At 36.1% G+C, this 17,527-nt stretch overlaps 1 pseudogene; it reads right to left on the bottom strand.

Annotated features, from left to right (window-relative positions):
* Positions 1 to 4,742: 4,742 nt before the first annotated feature.
* On the bottom strand, positions 4,743 to 12,904 carry LOC148092854 (large ribosomal subunit protein uL23 pseudogene; annotated as a pseudogene).
* Positions 12,905 to 17,527: the final 4,623 nt, after the last annotated feature.

Here is a 17,527-nt window from a genome sequence, read left to right on the forward strand (position 1 = left end):
TATATTATTATTCAGAATAGTGTCACTGCTCTAAAAATCTCCTGGGCTCCACCTATTCATCTCTCCCTCTCAACCCCTTGCAACCACTGATCATTTTTGTCTCTATAGTTTTACTTTTTCCAAAATGTCATATAATTGGAATCTTACAGCATGCAGCCTTTTTAAGAATGGCTTCTTTCACTGAGCAATATACCTGTAAGGTTTCTCCACGTTTTTTTATGGCTTGAGAGCTCACTTCTTTTTATTGCTGAATAACACTCCACTGTATAGATGTGCCATAGTTTATTTGCCTATTAATCTTTCAAAGTACACCTTGGCTGTTTCCAGTTTTTACTCATCCATTTTTATTAACAGGTGTTTAATTCCACTTCTCAATCAAATTGTTACTGTGCCAGTGGTAGAACAAGTAATCCCCAATGATTACTCGGGGCATTTTAGTACTTCATTTTTGTACTCTAGGAGTGGTAAAATATACTTTTTTCCCCCTAGTGAAATGCAATCTTGAAGATGGCAGCGTTTTTTTTTACTGTCCATTATTGCAAACTCCTAATGGTTTCTCAGCTGTTATTTTCAGTAGAGTAGGTGTTGCACCAAGTAAAATATGTATCTGACAAAACCAAAATAGGGCAAGAGTTCAGTTATTCCTACATAATATTATGCCATCACTCTGCCTATTGTGCAGAATTACCATACCTTTTTCAACCAAGTTTTAGAGTCTGCTGTGCAAATGGTGAAGGTTTTATATCATTCAATTTTAGAAAATTCCATCAGGAAACTCAGTAGTTTCATTTGGATTAGCGGGAAGGGAATCATAGCATTTAAATTCACCTAGAGGGGCTATCAGTTTTTCAGGAAGTCCTATCATCCGTCCAGAAGACAGCTTCAGTCTGCTCATGGACACTTGGCACTCTCCAGACTTTCCAACAATGCTGTTCTCCTCTACATCCATTTTACCAGTGAGTTCTCAGGAACTGCTCCATTTTATAAGCATGTCTCTTTGATGTTATTAATGGCATCCTATTTACTTTAAGTTTGCAACAATTTTTAAAGTGTTTCTTGCTAATTGCCATGGAGCAGAAGAAAGATATAAGGAGAAATGATGAAACATTTACAACATTATCAAACTTATTTATCTCAAATAAATGACTCAAGGTATGTAATTCTGCATGTATATCAGCCCTCTTATTGGAACTACCTTTACTCTTTTTTTTTTAAATATATCTTTATTGATTTCAGAGAGAGGAAGGGAGAGGGAGAGAGAGAGATAGAAACATCAATGATGAGAGTCATTGATCGTCTGCCTCCTGCAGGCCCCCTACTGGGAGTCGAGCTCACAACCCGGGCCTGTGCCCTGACCGGGAATCGAACCCCGATCGCCTGGATCCTAGGTTGATGCTCAACTGCTGGGCCACGCCCGGCCAGGTGGAACTTCCTTTATTCTTGATGATGAAGTAAATTGGACTATATAAAATAAATGTTAATTTGACCTAAAATATGCAAGTTATTCATACAGAGAGAATTTTTGGAATCAGGGCTATTGTCATACATTAAAATTGTATATGATTCTAATAATTCAATATTTTAGGTTCTACACAAAATGGCTATTATTAAAAGTAAAATATTTAAATGCTGTTCTAGGGCTATTCAGCAGATAGTTTTGGTTAGAAACTTTTTAAAAATATGAGGTAAAATTTTTGTTCAGTGAAATGCATAAATAATCTGAAGTGTATGGTTGATTTTTTGAGACGCACATGCATCTGAGTAATCCACATGTCTGTCAAGATGTGAATGCGTCCTGTTGTCCTTTCACATTCAATCATTGTCTCCACCAGAGAATACCACTATTCTGGTCTATCATCTTAGATTAAATTTGCTTTGTTTTAAAACACCATGTGCATGCAATTATACAGTAGGTACTATTTTGAGTCTAGATTTTTTTCACTTAGCATAAGCATCTGAAGATTCATTCCTGTTCTTTGTATGTATCTGTATTTTACTCTTTCTTGTTTTCAAAGAGCATTCTATGTCAAGCGTACCTCATCTTACTGTGCTATACTGTGTTGTGCTTCACATATATTGCATTTTTTTTCTTACAAATTGAAAGTTAAACCCTCCGCTAGCAAAGAGATTATGACTCACTGAGGCTCAGGTTGTGGTTAGCATTTTTTTTTAGCAATAAAGTATTCTTTAATTAAGGTATGTGCTTTAAAAAAGACAAATACTTTTGCACGCTTAATAGACTTCAGTATAGTGTAAGCATAACCTTTCTATGCACTGGGAAGCTAAAAAATTTATGTGACTTTCTTTATTGCAATATTTTCTTTATTGTGCTCTTCTGGAAATGAGCCCACACTATCTCCAAGGTATGCTTGTATATGAATTTGTTACAATTGTTTACCTACTCTTCTGGTGAATTTTGTTTCATGTTGGATAGAAAATCTGGCCCAGTTACTCCATATTGTTTGAAAGCAGTGGTCTATTTAGCTTTAAGAAAATAATGGTAAAGAATCTCAGCATGCACAGCATCAATGCAATGGCAGTCTTGTGACTCTCAGATGCAGCTCACAATCCCAAGCGCACATTGCTCAGAGGTGTGTTTGGTTATGAGAGATAAGAGGGACCGAGGCAAGATCCATCTCAGCTCGGGAACACCCATTATCAATGGGGTTCTTTCAGCTTTCATTCATTCCCAGCTGTTGCTTCTCAATTACAGGTTATAAAGTAATCTCGAATCTTTCAAGTACAGTGTATTTGGATACTTATTTAGAACAGAATACATAGCAAGATAACAAAAAATCCCTGCTTATTTTAGATCTGGTACAGTTCTATATGTTTATGGAGTCAATATTGAAAGGAGTTTAACCAGTGATCAAAGTCTCAGGCGTTCTTAATGCTAAAGAGATACAGCAGCCTTGGGGTTGTGTCACTCATATCTCCCTTCAACAAATAGCCTGCTTGTCAACTGCAAGGAGCACTTATCTCTTCATGTTAGCACTGTCAGGACCCACTCAGCTTTTGAGCAGGGCCTGCACTCTCCTGGGGCAGCCCCCGGCCCATCGGCTAGTGTAGTGGGCGTCCTAGGGCTGACCTCTTTCTGCCCAATGCTGGACTTGTCTATTAGGTCATCTTTGCTGTGATGCATCCTATTGAGTTGACTAAGACCGCCGTATCTACATCAATGTCCGATGCTCTCTTTTTCCATTACGCCCACTCCCTACCCACCCCATTTCTTTTTTTCCAAGCTTAATTCTCTCTACTTTATGCTGTCTGTAGCAATGTCATATCTCTCTTTTCAAGTTTATTAGCACCTCAAAGGAATTGTAAAGTCTGTAATTTTCATCCTGATATAGCTGGGTCCTGTAGGAAGCCGGTGAGGTTGACACAGAGGCAGAGTTAGCAGTGTAAGGGATTCATTGGGTAAGAGGACACATCAAAAATAAAAGAGAAAAAGCTGAAATGAGCAAGAAAAAGCCTTTGGAACGTGATTTGTAAATTAGCACTAATAATTCTGAAAAAATTATAGCCGCATCTAAGGGAATATAACAATTGTTTCTGTTAAAAAATCTACCATTTGATTATTTCTACAAATATTCTTATAAGTATGCTATTGCAAAATCTTGAAACTTCATAAGGAGATTTGTGTTTTCATTAAAAACCTTACCACATTCACTGAACTTAAAATGTTTCCTCTGGTTCCATGGATACTTGTGTGACATACTGGTTTAAAAAACAGAGTGGCAAAATAGGGCAATTGTTTCTATTAGCCTGGGACCTTAGAAGACTGAACTCAAAAGAAACTATTGCCAAGTGATATTGTTATAAGTAGGTTTCTCAGAATAATTTTTACTTTAAAAGTCCCAGTGAAAGAACCACAAGGCTCTACAATACCAAAACAAAATTTTCCTTCATAAAACATTTAAAAGAATCCCTCAATCCCAGATGCTTCTTTCTATTTATTAAAATTCTGAATGGAAACTCTGAACTTATTAGCTGTCACCATTTATCCCTTATTTTCTGGATGAGTACTGTAATCAAAATTAAATTTTCTTTGAAATGCCTTAGTAATGGAATAATACTTCACAAGGGTAAATTCCTCATAGCATACCTCTTCAGAATCTGCAGATCTCTTAGCATTTGATTCGTGTCTCTAGTGACTAATAATTACACGTGGTTTTGTGCAAAATATAGAAAGCAGGTATCCATTCTTCTTTATTCATTTGTTCCTTTATTTATTCATTCAGCATGCAGTGACTGTGCATGGTGTGTCAATTAATGAGTATATAGAGATGTAGTCCCTGACATAAAGGAGCAATTAAATACCTCTGCCTGTATCCTGTAGCGCTTACAATGATATTGGAATGAATATACTGCTTTTGTAACGTATCTACAATTGTTTGAGTTGGGTACACACAAAAATACTGTCATTTATAATCATCATCACCCATCTTCATAGCCCTAAAAGAGATACAGACCTAGTAATGTTGTGTTATGTGTGCAAAATTAAGCCATATGCCATATGCAAGATGTCTTTCTATACTCTCCCAGCTCTTGGAAATCTCAGGCTGATTTTCTCTGGTCCCCATTTAGGGGCTTTCTTTTATGTCATCATTAACCATATAGACACCTAGAGTTGCATCTTCCTTCTTTGATGAGCTTAAGGGTACCTGAGATTTTGTGGAGTTTTTTGGGTTTTGTTTTTTTTTAAGTGAAAAATTTTTATATTTAGAATTAGCTGGCTGGACTTAGTTTAAGTGGCCCCAGTTGGCAAGAGTGGGAGCCAGTCGAACATAAGCCTTTTTCTCTCCATCAGGCCTGATCAGGGTGATGACCTTGGCCACATCAATGTCATAGAGCTTCTTCACAGCCTGTTTGATCTGGTGCTTGTTGGCCTTGACATCCACAATGAACACAAGTGTATTGTTTTCTTCTACCTTCTTCTGGGCTGACTCAGTAGTCAGGGGAACTTGATGACGGAATAATGGTCTAGCTTGTTTCTCCTGGGGATGTTCTCCTGAGGATATTTGGGCTGCCTTCAGAACTGCATTGTCTTGGGTCATCAAAAGATGGATGATGTGAGGACCTTCTTTTTTGTGTGATTGTGGATGACTTACAGCACCAATTTATTTTTTATTTTTTTGGCCATCAAAGCCTTTGCTTGGCTTCTGCTTTGGGAGGGAGAGCAGGGGCCTCCTTCTTCCCTTTTGGCACAATCTTGTTGAAGAGGGTTCCTGAGACCTGCTCCCACTGGCTTATAGAGCCAAAGATACTTGAGATTTTTAACGACTGTGATTTGCACAAGTTGGGTCAAATGGATGTGGAGTTCTCAGGGCACTGAGCTCAGCCTAGCTGTCTCCTGGCTGCGGTTTTCATGGTTAGCTTTTGAAAGCATAAAGAAAGGTAACCTGACTTCCACAGGGCTTCCTGAAAGAGGAGAGAATAGTGCTCAATGCTGAAGAAGCTTAAAGTATGTCCGAAAGCCCCATTCTGCTCCTTTTCCCATCTCTTTGCAAGGGTAATTCTATCTTGTTTTTGATTATGCAGGACTTCATTCTGTTTTAGATTATATATAAAAATAGAATTCTTCATTTTGTGACTGGCTTCAGTGCTCAATACCGTGCCTGTTATTTTCATTGATATTGTTGCATGCAGTATCAATTTATTTTTTCTCAGGGATATGTGGTATTCTATCCACAATTTATTTATCCCACAATGGATGGATAGTGCCGTAGTTTTCTGCTTGGAGTTATGATACCTAATACTATAAACATTGTTGTACTTGTCTTCTGGCAGGCATTTCTGATGGGTGTATACCTAACTTCTACCAAGGAATCCCTTGGTTAGACAGCCTTCTTTGCTACTGTGTTACTCTTTTGAATCAGCCTCAGGTAAAAAAGAAAACAAGTGTCATTATATTTTATACCTACAGTGTGTATGTAGTTAAGCTATATATTTATGTAGCTTATTATGTAACATGTTTTTGATTAGTTCATCTTAACTGCATTCTTTCACTTGTCATGAAGCTATTAGTTCATGTAATAAATTTTCACTTCTTCCAGTGTTTATTAAATACATAATCTGTTTAGATAGTCTGTCCCTTTCTTTCACTGTTCTGTTGGCTATTTTGGGTCTTTTGACTCTCCACGTAAATTTTATCATATAATCAGTTTATGAATATCTATAAAATAATTTACTGGGGTTTTGATTGGGATTGGATTACATTTTGGTAAACTGTTTCTTTCCAGGAATCAATCCACATAACTTAGGTTATGAAATTTATGAGCATAAAGTTGTTCATAACATTCCTTTATTTTTTAATGTCTATGAGAGACACAGTGATTCTCCTCTTCAATTTCTCATATTAGTAATTTGCATCTTCTCTCTTTTTTTGCCCTTGGGTGGTGTAGCTAGATGCAGCCAATTTTATCTATCTTTTCAAGAGCCAACTTTTGGTTTTGTTGATTTTTCTCCATTGATTTCCTGTTTTTAATTTCATTTGATTTTTTTCTTTTCCTCATTTCTTGTGATTACTTTGGATTTAATTAGCTCTTTCCTTACTAGATTCCTAAGGTTAAAACTTATATTATTGATTTGAGATCTTTCTTTTTTCCTACTAAGTGGATTCAATTCTGTAAATTTCCTTTAAAGTGCTCCCTTTGCTGTATGCTTCAAATTTTGAAAAATTGTTTTCATTTTCATTTAGTTAAAATATAATTAATTTCTCTTGAGGTTTCTTCTTTGATCCATGTGTTATTTAGAAGTGAGTCGTTTAATCTCCATGTATTTTGGCATTTTTAGTTTTCTCTCTGTTATTGATTTCTAATTTAATTCTGTCCTCCTTTAGCTCTCATTACTTTTCAGACTTTGAAGTCTGCTCTGTCTGAAATTAACTTAGCCACTTCAGTGTTTTTTAGTTAGTGTTAGCATGGTATATATTTCACCATTCATTTGCTTTTGATCCATAATTTTCTTCATATTTAAAGTGAGTTTCTTATAGACAACATATATTTGGGTCTTGTTTTTTTGTGTCTGTTTTTGTTTGTTTGTTTTTACATTTGTTCCTCTGACAGTCTCTGCCTTTAGTTGTTGCATTTAGAAAAGTGACATTCAAGCTGATTATTGATATAGCTGGATTAATATCTACCACATTTCTTTTTTTTTATTTGTTGCACTTATTCTTTGCTGCTATTTTTGACTTTTACTCTTTTTCTGCCTTTTATGGTTTTAATTGATACTTTATATGACTTCATTTTCTCTTGTTAGCTTATCAGATATATAGAGATATATATATACACATATATATATATATACACACACATATTTAAATATATCTTTATTAATTTCAGAGAGAAGAAGGGAGAGGGAGAGAGAGACTTAGAAACATCAATGATGAGAGTCTTTGTTGTTCGGCAGCCTCCTGCACGCCCCTCACTGGGGATCTAGCCTGCACCCCAGGCATGTACCCTGACTGGGAATCGAACCGCGATCTCCTGGACCCTATGTGGATGCTCAACCTCTGAGCCACACCTGCCTGGACATCAGCAATATTTTTAAAAACTTTTTTAGTGGTTTTGCTAGAATTTGGAGTATACATTTATAGCTAATTCAATTCTACTTTCTCATAACACTATACCATTTCATGGGTAATTAGAGGACCTTATAACAAAATAGTCCTAATCCACCCCCTCCTGTTCCTGGTGTTACTGCTATCATTCATTTCACTTGTATACTTGTACATAAATAGCATGCACATATATATGTATATATATATTACATAAACAGAAGCGCCCATAATAGACTATATTGTAGGTATTATTTTAACAAGCTGTTTTTTGACACATCAATTATAAATTTAAAAAGTAAATGTTTTATTGTACATTCACTTATTCCATCTTCAAAGCTCTTCTTTATTTTATGTAGAGTCAAGTTTCTGGCCTTTATTATATTTCTTCTCTCTAAAGAACTGTTAATGAAGGTCTAACAGATTGCCTTAAGTTTGGTGTGTCTGAGAAAGAAGTAATTCTTTATTTCTCTATGTGTAAGTGAGGTGTTTTTTTCCTCTGATTTTTTAAAGGATTTTAAAAAACAAACAAACAAAAACTTTGATATCCTGTAGTTTAAAAATGTTATGCCTAAATGTAGTTTTTTATTTGTTACATTTATTCTGCTTGATGTTCTCTGACTCCCACCCTGGATTTGTGGCTTCATTATAACAGCCTAACATTATTTGGGAATATTTCCAGTCATTATTGTTTCAAATATTTTGTTGGTTTCTTTCTCGTCTTCATTTCCTTCTGGAATTCCCCTTATATGTAAGTTAGTTACACCTTTTGTAGCTGTCCACAGTCTTTGGATATTCTCTACTGTTTCTTACAGTCTGTGTTCTCTTTGCTTTTCAGTTTTCAAGAATTTATTTTAAATTTCTTTTTCTTCTTTATTTTGAGTTAGAGAGAGGAGGTGGGAGGGAGAGAAAGAGAGAGAAAGAAACATCGATTTGCTGTTCAATTATTTATGCATTCATCGGTTGATTCTTATATGTGCCCTGACTGGGATGGAACTGGACCCCTTGGCATATTTGGACGATGCTCTAACCCACTGAGCTAGCCCGCCAGGGCACTTTTCAAGGATTCTCTTGATATATTCTCTAGCTCAGAGACCATTTCCTCAGCCATATCCAATCTATTAATAAGCCCATCAAAAGCGTTCCTCATTTCTGTTACAGTGGTGTGTGTATGTTTTTTATCTCTAGCATTTTGTTTGGTTCTTTCTTAGAATGCCTGTCTATTTACATTTCCCATCTGTTCTTGCATGCTTTCTACTTTATCCATTAGAGAACTTAGCATATTAATTATAGTTGTTTTAAATTCCTGGTCTGATAATTCTGACATTCCTGCCATCTCCAGTTCTGATAATTTCTCTGTTTCTTCAAAATTTTGCTTTTTGCCTTTTGGTAAGCCTTGTGATTCTTTCTTGATAGCTGGACATGGTGCACTTGATAAAGGAAGCTGCTATGAATAGGCCTTTAGTAACAGTGGTGAGCAGTGGGGGGAGGAGAAGCATTCCATAGTCCTACGGTTAGGATCGAGTCTTTTCGCAAGCCTAGGCCTCTGGACTATGAACTTCACAAGAGTTTTTTAAGGCTTTTTCCCCTCCTCCCTTAGGTGGGGCAGCATGGCTAGAGTTACGTAGTTAACTCTCTACTCTCAGATCAATTAGGCTCTGATATTACCCAGCAGGTAAGTCCCTGGTTAACCAGTTTCCCCTGAGGGCAGACCTTGTTCAGCAGAGCAGAGTGCTCTAGTGTATTTCAAAAAGTTTCTCTTTTCCTGGACCCTGGCAGAACCTGAGGGGATTTTTATCTGATATTTACTATGGAAACCTGATTGCGCTCTTAGAGGTTAATCTCACAATACTGTGGAAGCCACTTTGAGTTTCCCCAGGTAAATCTGATGGCATGACTGGGTCTCACTGTAGTTTTTAACTCTCAGATTTCTATACTAAACTTCCAGGACATCTTTAAATTACAATTCCAGCTCAAGTTTTCTTACCTTGACACTGGTTTCCACAGCAATTTCAACTTGTGAGTCCCCATTCTAGTAAACCACACATTTCTGTGTTTACCTGCCTGCTTGCCTGTCTCTCCAGTCTTGAGGGCAGTGGTTTGCATTGTGTTCTGCCCACTTTTTTAAATGAATCTGAAGTGTTTATTTTTCATCCTGTTCAGGTTTTTCTTGTTCAAACTCTTTATATTGGGAGCTGGCAACTGGAAGTCTACAAATTAACTTTGAATAATAGAACCGTAAGTTAGGGAAAATCTCTTTGTACACATATTTGGACTCGGTGAATAGAGACATTATCTGGGAACTTTGGACAAGCAAGCAAAGTGTCTTATCTGTATCACCTACATATTTTAGTTCCAAGTATTGCTTTTATTAAATATATATAGAATATTCCATAAATTATCAAACTTTGCAGCCATTTATCCAAATTAATACTCCTTAATATGTTTAGGTAAATTGAAAATTGATACAGAGAAAAATTAAAATTTTATATGTCTGAGAAAAATTGTCCTTATGGAGCTAGATTAATATAGAACTAAGGGAAAACAGAAATGTAGGTTAACCTGATATAAATTTTAAAAAATAGTTATTAGGAAAAGCATTTCAGCGCCTTTCGGATTCTTTTCTTTCTTTTGTGAATTATTTTCTAGAAAACACCAACATGCTTAAAACTGAAACTGCTACAAAGTGCTAAAAACTGCTAAAATCTATTGACTGAATGAAGTCTTTAAAAAAGAAGAAATTGAGCTAGGAAGAATTTCCAGTAAAACAGAATAGATTGATTACACCCTTTCTTTTTCTTTCCAAAACCCACCCAAAAAAATAAAGGCATAAATAGAGTACGTGAGGGGGCAAAATTAAAAAAAAGAGAGAGAGAAATCATTAATTTTTGAAAGTAGACAAGGGAAAACAGTTTAGTGCCATTTATGAAACAGTGAAATAATTCCAGTTGAGCTGGGCACTCAATAGAATCAAGCTGCCCCCCACACCAAAGAAAAAGAGCAGAAAGAGCTGAAAATGGGGCAGTATTTAAATGTCTTTCAATAGGGTGACTGGAGCCCAGGTTTCTCTGAGTCCTCCCTGTCAAGTCGACGCCTTTGCCTTTGTTCGAGGGGCCTCTCACAGACACCAGTCAGGTATCAGGCAGCCCCCCGAGTCAGTGGGAGAGGGCTGTCCCCAACCTCGACCCTTGCCTTCTCATATAAATGAATTTATACGAAGACCTTGATTGTGTTGTGATTAAGCCAATTTTATTAAATCAGTTAAAGCATGCACCTTTATTAAAGAAGCAAGGCAAGCAAATCTGTACATCTGGCTTATGAAGCTAGTTGGGCCCCTCAGCTGATCTGAAGAGCTGAAGCTCCAGTTGGGGGGGAGGGTCCAAGGTGTTATATATCCTCCTGTCTATAGGTCTCAAAATTCCTCTGCAGAATATTTTGGTACAGATTAATTCTCCAGGTCCTTTTGACTTTGTGGTGGCCTTCCAAGATTTCATAAGAAGCACCTGGCAATTTTACTTTGCCAAGCCTTGAGACTACCATCTTCTCTGCCTAGGGAGTAAAACTGCCCTTTTTTCCATTCCCCTTCCCCATTCCTTTCCTGCGTTCTCCCGTTAGGGAGGCTTTTAACCATTTGCTCTCAAGCGTCCTTGTCGGGGGAAGATAATCGCCTTTACTTACAAGCTGCCTGCAAACTGCCCACGCCAGTTGGCCTGGTTTTAACTTTCCTGTCTCGGTTTCCCTGTTCCTCCTGGCATGGAATCCTGTAACACCTTCAGCCTCTACCCTCAGCAGTAATCGAGAGATTCATTCTCTGGCAGCGTGAATTCAGAGAGGCTCTGAAATTGTGGGCTCCATTTCCAGCAGAGACTTCGGGTGAAGTGTAGGCCTAAAACCGAGAGCTTTGGTAAAAAGTGTAAATGATGCACAATTATGTATTCTTCCTTCCCCTACTCTCAAAATGCTGCACTCCAGTCATATTATTTTCCAGATCCCCATGGCTCTTTTCAAAGCGAGACAATGAAGGATTGTTTTTTTTTTCCCCTCTGAAGAAGCTGGAACTCTTGTAGAGGAAGACATGGTATCATCCATGATTATGGTGCAAACCTTGATAACAATGCAGTGAAGCCCATCAGATGACAAGCCCCAGGGAAGCCCACAAAGATTCCAATCAGATTTTACATGCATATTCTTAAATATAACTGGAAAATCAATTTTATTGAAGATAACGAATGGAAGAGGGCTCAGAACTCATAAATTAAACTTGATCTGGTAGATTGTTAACACTGTGAACACTGGAAAAATTATCTGGATATATTAAAAAAATAGCACAAGAAATGGGAAATGTATGATAGGCCATAGATATTACAGAGATTAAATACTGGAAATATCTTTAGACATCGTATTAATCTAGTCCCTTTTTTAGACCCAGGAACCCGGAGTGGCATGTCCAAATTTGAAAAGCCTAAAAGCTGGCATAGCTATAATTTATTGCATACTTTACATCTATTGCATAGGAGATATTTTCAAAAATGGTAATTTTTAACACAAATCAGACAGGTCGTTCTCTCACTTCCCTCTCCCACTGTCCTTTAAATTAGAGAGGCTGTGAGTTTTTGTGAGAAGTGAAAAAATAGAGTTTAGTTGTTTACTTAGTATAAGATAGGTGTAGCACAGAAGCCGGCATAGATTTAAGGAAGACACGGATAAAGAAAGGAACAGGAAAACATTCTTACTATGAGTCTAAGCACCAAAAGTGCCCTTACCTTTAGGTTGGAGGAAGATGAGATGAAAGTATTACACATTTATATTTTCGTGAAAAAATATGGATAGGAGCAGTCACATTGTAGGGAATCCTAATAATTCCTGCCTGTGAAGGTTCTACCACTTTTTGCTGTCACTGTCTTAGGTGTTTCCGGAAGGTTCGACACAGAGTAAAGTACAGACTCTCAAGGCACTAGGAACAGGTGAAATGATGATTGGCAGCCACAGAAGTGTATGGATTGCCCCCTGGCACAGTGATTCTGTGGTTAGCTCTGTGTATTAACAAAGGACACTTAGTTTAGTTGCTCCTCTAGCTAGAAAGAATAATTCAGAGGACACATGAAAAATTGCTGTCTATTAATTTTGAAATATTTCTATTATTCTACAGTGGTGATCCAGTAGTTTAAGATAGCCTATGTAGGCTGCATTTATAAACTCCAAAATCTCAATAGCAAACACGGCAACTATACTTACCCGTACAAGTGGTGCCACAGGTGTGAGTAACTCTCCAGGACAGCTGTCCTCTGTGTCATGGCTCAGTGATTCAAGGTGTTTCATTCCTATAGTGCCCTCATCTCCACACATGATTCTGCTATTGCAGTAAGATAGCAGGTAAAGAGAGTTCTGGAGAATCTCTCATGGGCAATCAAATGTTTTGACTTAAAAGTAAAATATGCCACTTCCTGTCAGATGATTGCTCAGATATAGTCATATGATCACCTAACTTCTAGGCATCAAAAAAGCAATTTTCCTGTGAATAATAAAAGTATCGAGAACTGGCCCTGGCTGGTGTGGCTCAGTTGGTTGACCGTTGCCCAGTGCATTAGAAGGTCACCAGTTCCATTTCCCACCAGGGCACATACCCAGGCTTCAGGTTCAATTTCTGACATGTGTGGGAGGCAGCGGATGAATGTTTCTCTTTCTCTCTCCCTCTCCCTTCCTCTCTCTCTAAAAACAATAAAAATATATATTTTTTTAAAGAATTGAGAACTGGATTAAGTAAGTGGTTGAAATCTCCAGTATACCTGGTGACATTTCAGTGTCTAGGTGCAAAAAGAAAGATTTCCCAAATAATTAATGAAACTTTTAGCATCATTGAAGGAATAAAATAAAATGCATAATTTTTAAAAATTATGATATTGTGAAGTTGCTGACATTATATTCATCTTAATGGAGAAAGAAAAAATCCTGCATGAAAAGATTCTGTGATAAAATAAATAGATAAATTATAGATAATAATTTAATAGAAATTAATGAAAGATTATTTCTAATTAAATTTCTGAAATTCTGTAATGGATGGCTGAGTGATGTTATAAAGCTTAAAGGTAGGGTTTTTAAAGAATTATTGCGTAAAAGAAGCATTGCAAAATCCTTGAGCTTGGTGATAAGTATGGTATACAGACTTCTTTCTCTTGAAATACTGATTAATAGATCGACCTCCAGGTCCAGTACAGTTTCTTTCTTAAATGAGAACTACATGTGATTGAAACAAGTGGAGCGGTATTGCTGCAATAAGTGGTACATATTTTCCTTTGTAATTCGGTTGGGCCTTTTTATTCTGACTGTAATTCTATGGATATTTTCCTGTAGACCAATAATTTTCAGCTTTGTTATGTAGTTAATTTCGGTGGCAATTGTTGCTTATAAATTAGTCTCCAGATGCACATCTTAAAAGGGATAATTTAATGGTAGTAGTAGTATGTTTTAAAACAATAATTGGTATCACAGGTTGGAGAGTTTGTTTTCTATTCTGCTCCACATCTGCATCATAAACAACTATGAACCCTGCTGAGATATCTACCATTAGTTAATATTAGAGATTATTGCTATGATTTAGAATGACTGTTCCGTCTTCTCTTGAGGAGTTAAATGAAAAGAAATGAGACCTCTAAGTCCCCGCTTCAATATTTCCTCTCACCTACAAGAACATTTCTTAGAGAAATGCCTTATCATCATTTAGCTGTTGAACACTTGATGAGTCTATCCTTTTACTGAAAAAACATGGTTGTTATGGTATTACAGTGATTATCTATTTCTTTATCTGTGGTCAAAATATTACCTGCAATAAATCCATCTATGCTGTCACACATGGTAAGACGTCTTTATTTTTTATGCCTGAATAATATTCCATTGTGTAGATGTACCACCTCTTTAGCCACTCGTCTACTGACGGGCATTTGGATTGCTTCTCTGTCTCAGCTATTGTAAATAATGCTGCAGTGAGCATAGAGGTGCATATAGTCTTTCTAATTAGTGTTTTGTTTTCTTTTTCAATTATATTCCAATTTTTTTTTTAATGGAAGTGCCTTATTACTCAGAAGTGGAATTGCTAGGTTATAAAGCAGTTCCATTTTTTATTTTTTCAGGAACTTCCATGCTGTTTTCCATAGTGGCTGCTCCAATCTGCATTCATACCAACAGTTATGCATAAATTTTTATTTTCTTTGTCCAAGAAGGTAGCCTGTTTTTCAATCTATACAGGTCATTTTTATATTTCAGAAACACTTTAAAGTTTCAAACCTTATTTTTTTCAGTTCTTACTAATATTATTCTTAGGTTATTTACCATTTTTATAGTAGGCATGTAGTGCTATGAACTTCCCTCTCAGGACTGCTTTCGTTGTGTTCCATAGATTTTTGGTGGTTGTGTGTTTATTTTTGTTTCCAGGAATTTTTTGATATCTTCCTTGATCTTATTGGTACCCCATTCAGTGTTTTATAACATGCTATTGAGCCTCCATGTGTTTGAATGCTTTTGAGTTTTTTTTACTGTAGTTAATTCCTAGTTTCATGCCATTGTGACCTGAGAAGATGCTTGATATGATTTCAATCTTCTTGAACTTGTAGAGACTTGTTTTGTGTCCTAACATGTGGTCTGTCTTTGAGAATGATCCGTGTGCACTTGAAAAGAATGTAAATTCTATAGCTTTTGGGTAAAATGTTCTATAAATTTCAGTTAATTCCACCTGATCTAGTGTGTTGTTTAGGATCAGTTTCCTTGTAGATTTTTTCTCTAGAAGGCCTATCCAGTGATGTCAATGGGTGTTAAAGTCGCCTGCTGTGATTATATTGCTGTCGATCTCTCCCTGAAAGTCCTCCAGACTTTTTTTTAATATATTTGGGTGTTCCTATATTGAGTGCATATGTTTACCGGGATAGTCTTGTTGTATCAATCCCTTTAGTATTATGTAGTAATTAACAAAAGAACATATATGCATGACCCATGGACACAGACAGTAATTTGGTGAAAGCCTGAGTGTGGAGGGGGCAGGACTGGGGAGGAGGGGGTCAGTGGGGGGAAAAGGGGAACATCTGTAATACTTTCAACAATAAAGAAATTTTTTAAAATCTGACTTTTGACTGGTGTGAGATGATAATCTCTTTGTGGTTTTAATTTGAATTTCTGTAATGATTAGAGAACTGAGAACCCTTTCATATGCCTATTGGACAGTTTTATGACCTCTTCGAAGTAATGTTTATTCAGGTCATTTGCCTGTTTCTTAATTGAATTATTATTTTTTTTCTTTTGGAGTTGAGTTTTATGAGCTCTTTATAAATTTTGGATATCAAGCCCTTTTCCGATATATGTTCTTCCATTCAGTGGGTTGTCTTTTCAGTTTGTGTGATGGTTTCCTTTGCTGTGCAAAAATTTTTTAGTTTGATGTAGTCCCATTTGTTTATTTTTTCTTTTGTTTCCCTTGCCTGAGTCTATATATCAAAAAAAGCATTGCTACAAGAAGTGTATGAGATTTTAGTGCCTATGTTTTCTTCTAGGATTTTTATGACTTTGAGTCTAACATTTAAGTCTTGAATTCAATTTGAGTTTATTCTTGTGTATGGTGTAAGAAAGTTGTTTAGGATCATTTTTTTTTGCACATATCTGTCCAATTTTTCCAACACCATTTATTAAATAGACTGTCTTTAACCCATTGTATGTTTTTGCTTCCTTTGTTAAATATTAATTGACTAAAGTCATGGATTTATTTCTGGCCGTTCTGTTCCTTTCCATTGATCTATATGTTATTAGGAATTTGATCTTTCTTACATTGTGTGTGTGTTTAAATTGATTACATGAACATACTGATGTCTATATATTGTTTTACAACATTTTTCAATTATTTGTACTAGTTTGTCAGTTGATTCATTTGAACTTAAGTTTAAGATTATAGCACTTGCAAATATATATTATTTTCTTAGTTCAATGCTGTTTTTGTTTCTTATTTCTGGTTTTTAATTATTTTGACAATTACTTCTAAAATATTTATTTTACATACATATATATGAGGTATATTTTATCATTAAGGAAGTATCTATCTACTGTATTTCCTTTTAAAAATAACGATAAATATGGATATTGAATGTTTTAGATGTCTTCTAAGCATTGATAGTAATTTTCATGTAGTACGTTTTCTTAAATTTATTAGTAGCTGGGGATATTAATAGAATTTTCCATTTCAAACTATCCTTATTTTCCTTGAATAAACAGACCTAGGGTCTGATTTACTTTTTTTATATGCTTCTAGCCTATTTTATCAGACATAAGTACTGCTATCCCAGCTTTTTAAAATTTCCATTCCATCTCTTCACTCTTATCCTGTGTGAATCTTTCGTCCTGAGGTTGATCTTTCGTAGACAGCATATATATATGGGTCATGTTTTCTTATCCAGTTAGCTATTCTGTGTCTTTTGATTGAAGCATTTAAGCCATTTATATTTGTTTATTATTGATAGGTACTTATTTGTTGCCATTTTTTAAAAATATGTTTTTACTGATTTCAGATGGGGGAGGGAGAGGTAGAGAGAGATAGAAACATCAGTGATGAGAGAGTCATTGATTGGCTGCCTCCTACGTGCATCCTGCTGGAGATTGAGTCTGAAACACCAGCAAGTGCCCTGACCAGGAATCAAACCTCAATCTCCTGGATCATAGGTCGATGCTCAACTGCTGAGCCACACAAACCAGGCATTTATTACTATTTTTATTCTTTATGCCTGTGTTCCTCTCTTTGTATTTCTTCTCCTTACTCCTGTCACTTCAACATTCCTTTCAGTGCGGTTTTGTGGTAATAAACTCCTTTAGCTTTTTTTTTCTTTTTTTTCTGTAAAGTTCTTCATTTCCCCTCAATTTTGAATGATAGTCTTGCTGGATACAGTAGTCTTGGATTTAGTCCATTGCTTTTTATTACTTTTTCTATTTCATGCCACTCCC

This window comes from Miniopterus natalensis, chromosome 6 (assembly GCF_054644295.1).
Source record: "Miniopterus natalensis isolate mMinNat1 chromosome 6, mMinNat1.hap1, whole genome shotgun sequence".
Classification (NCBI taxonomy): Eukaryota; Metazoa; Chordata; class Mammalia; order Chiroptera; family Miniopteridae; genus Miniopterus; species Miniopterus natalensis.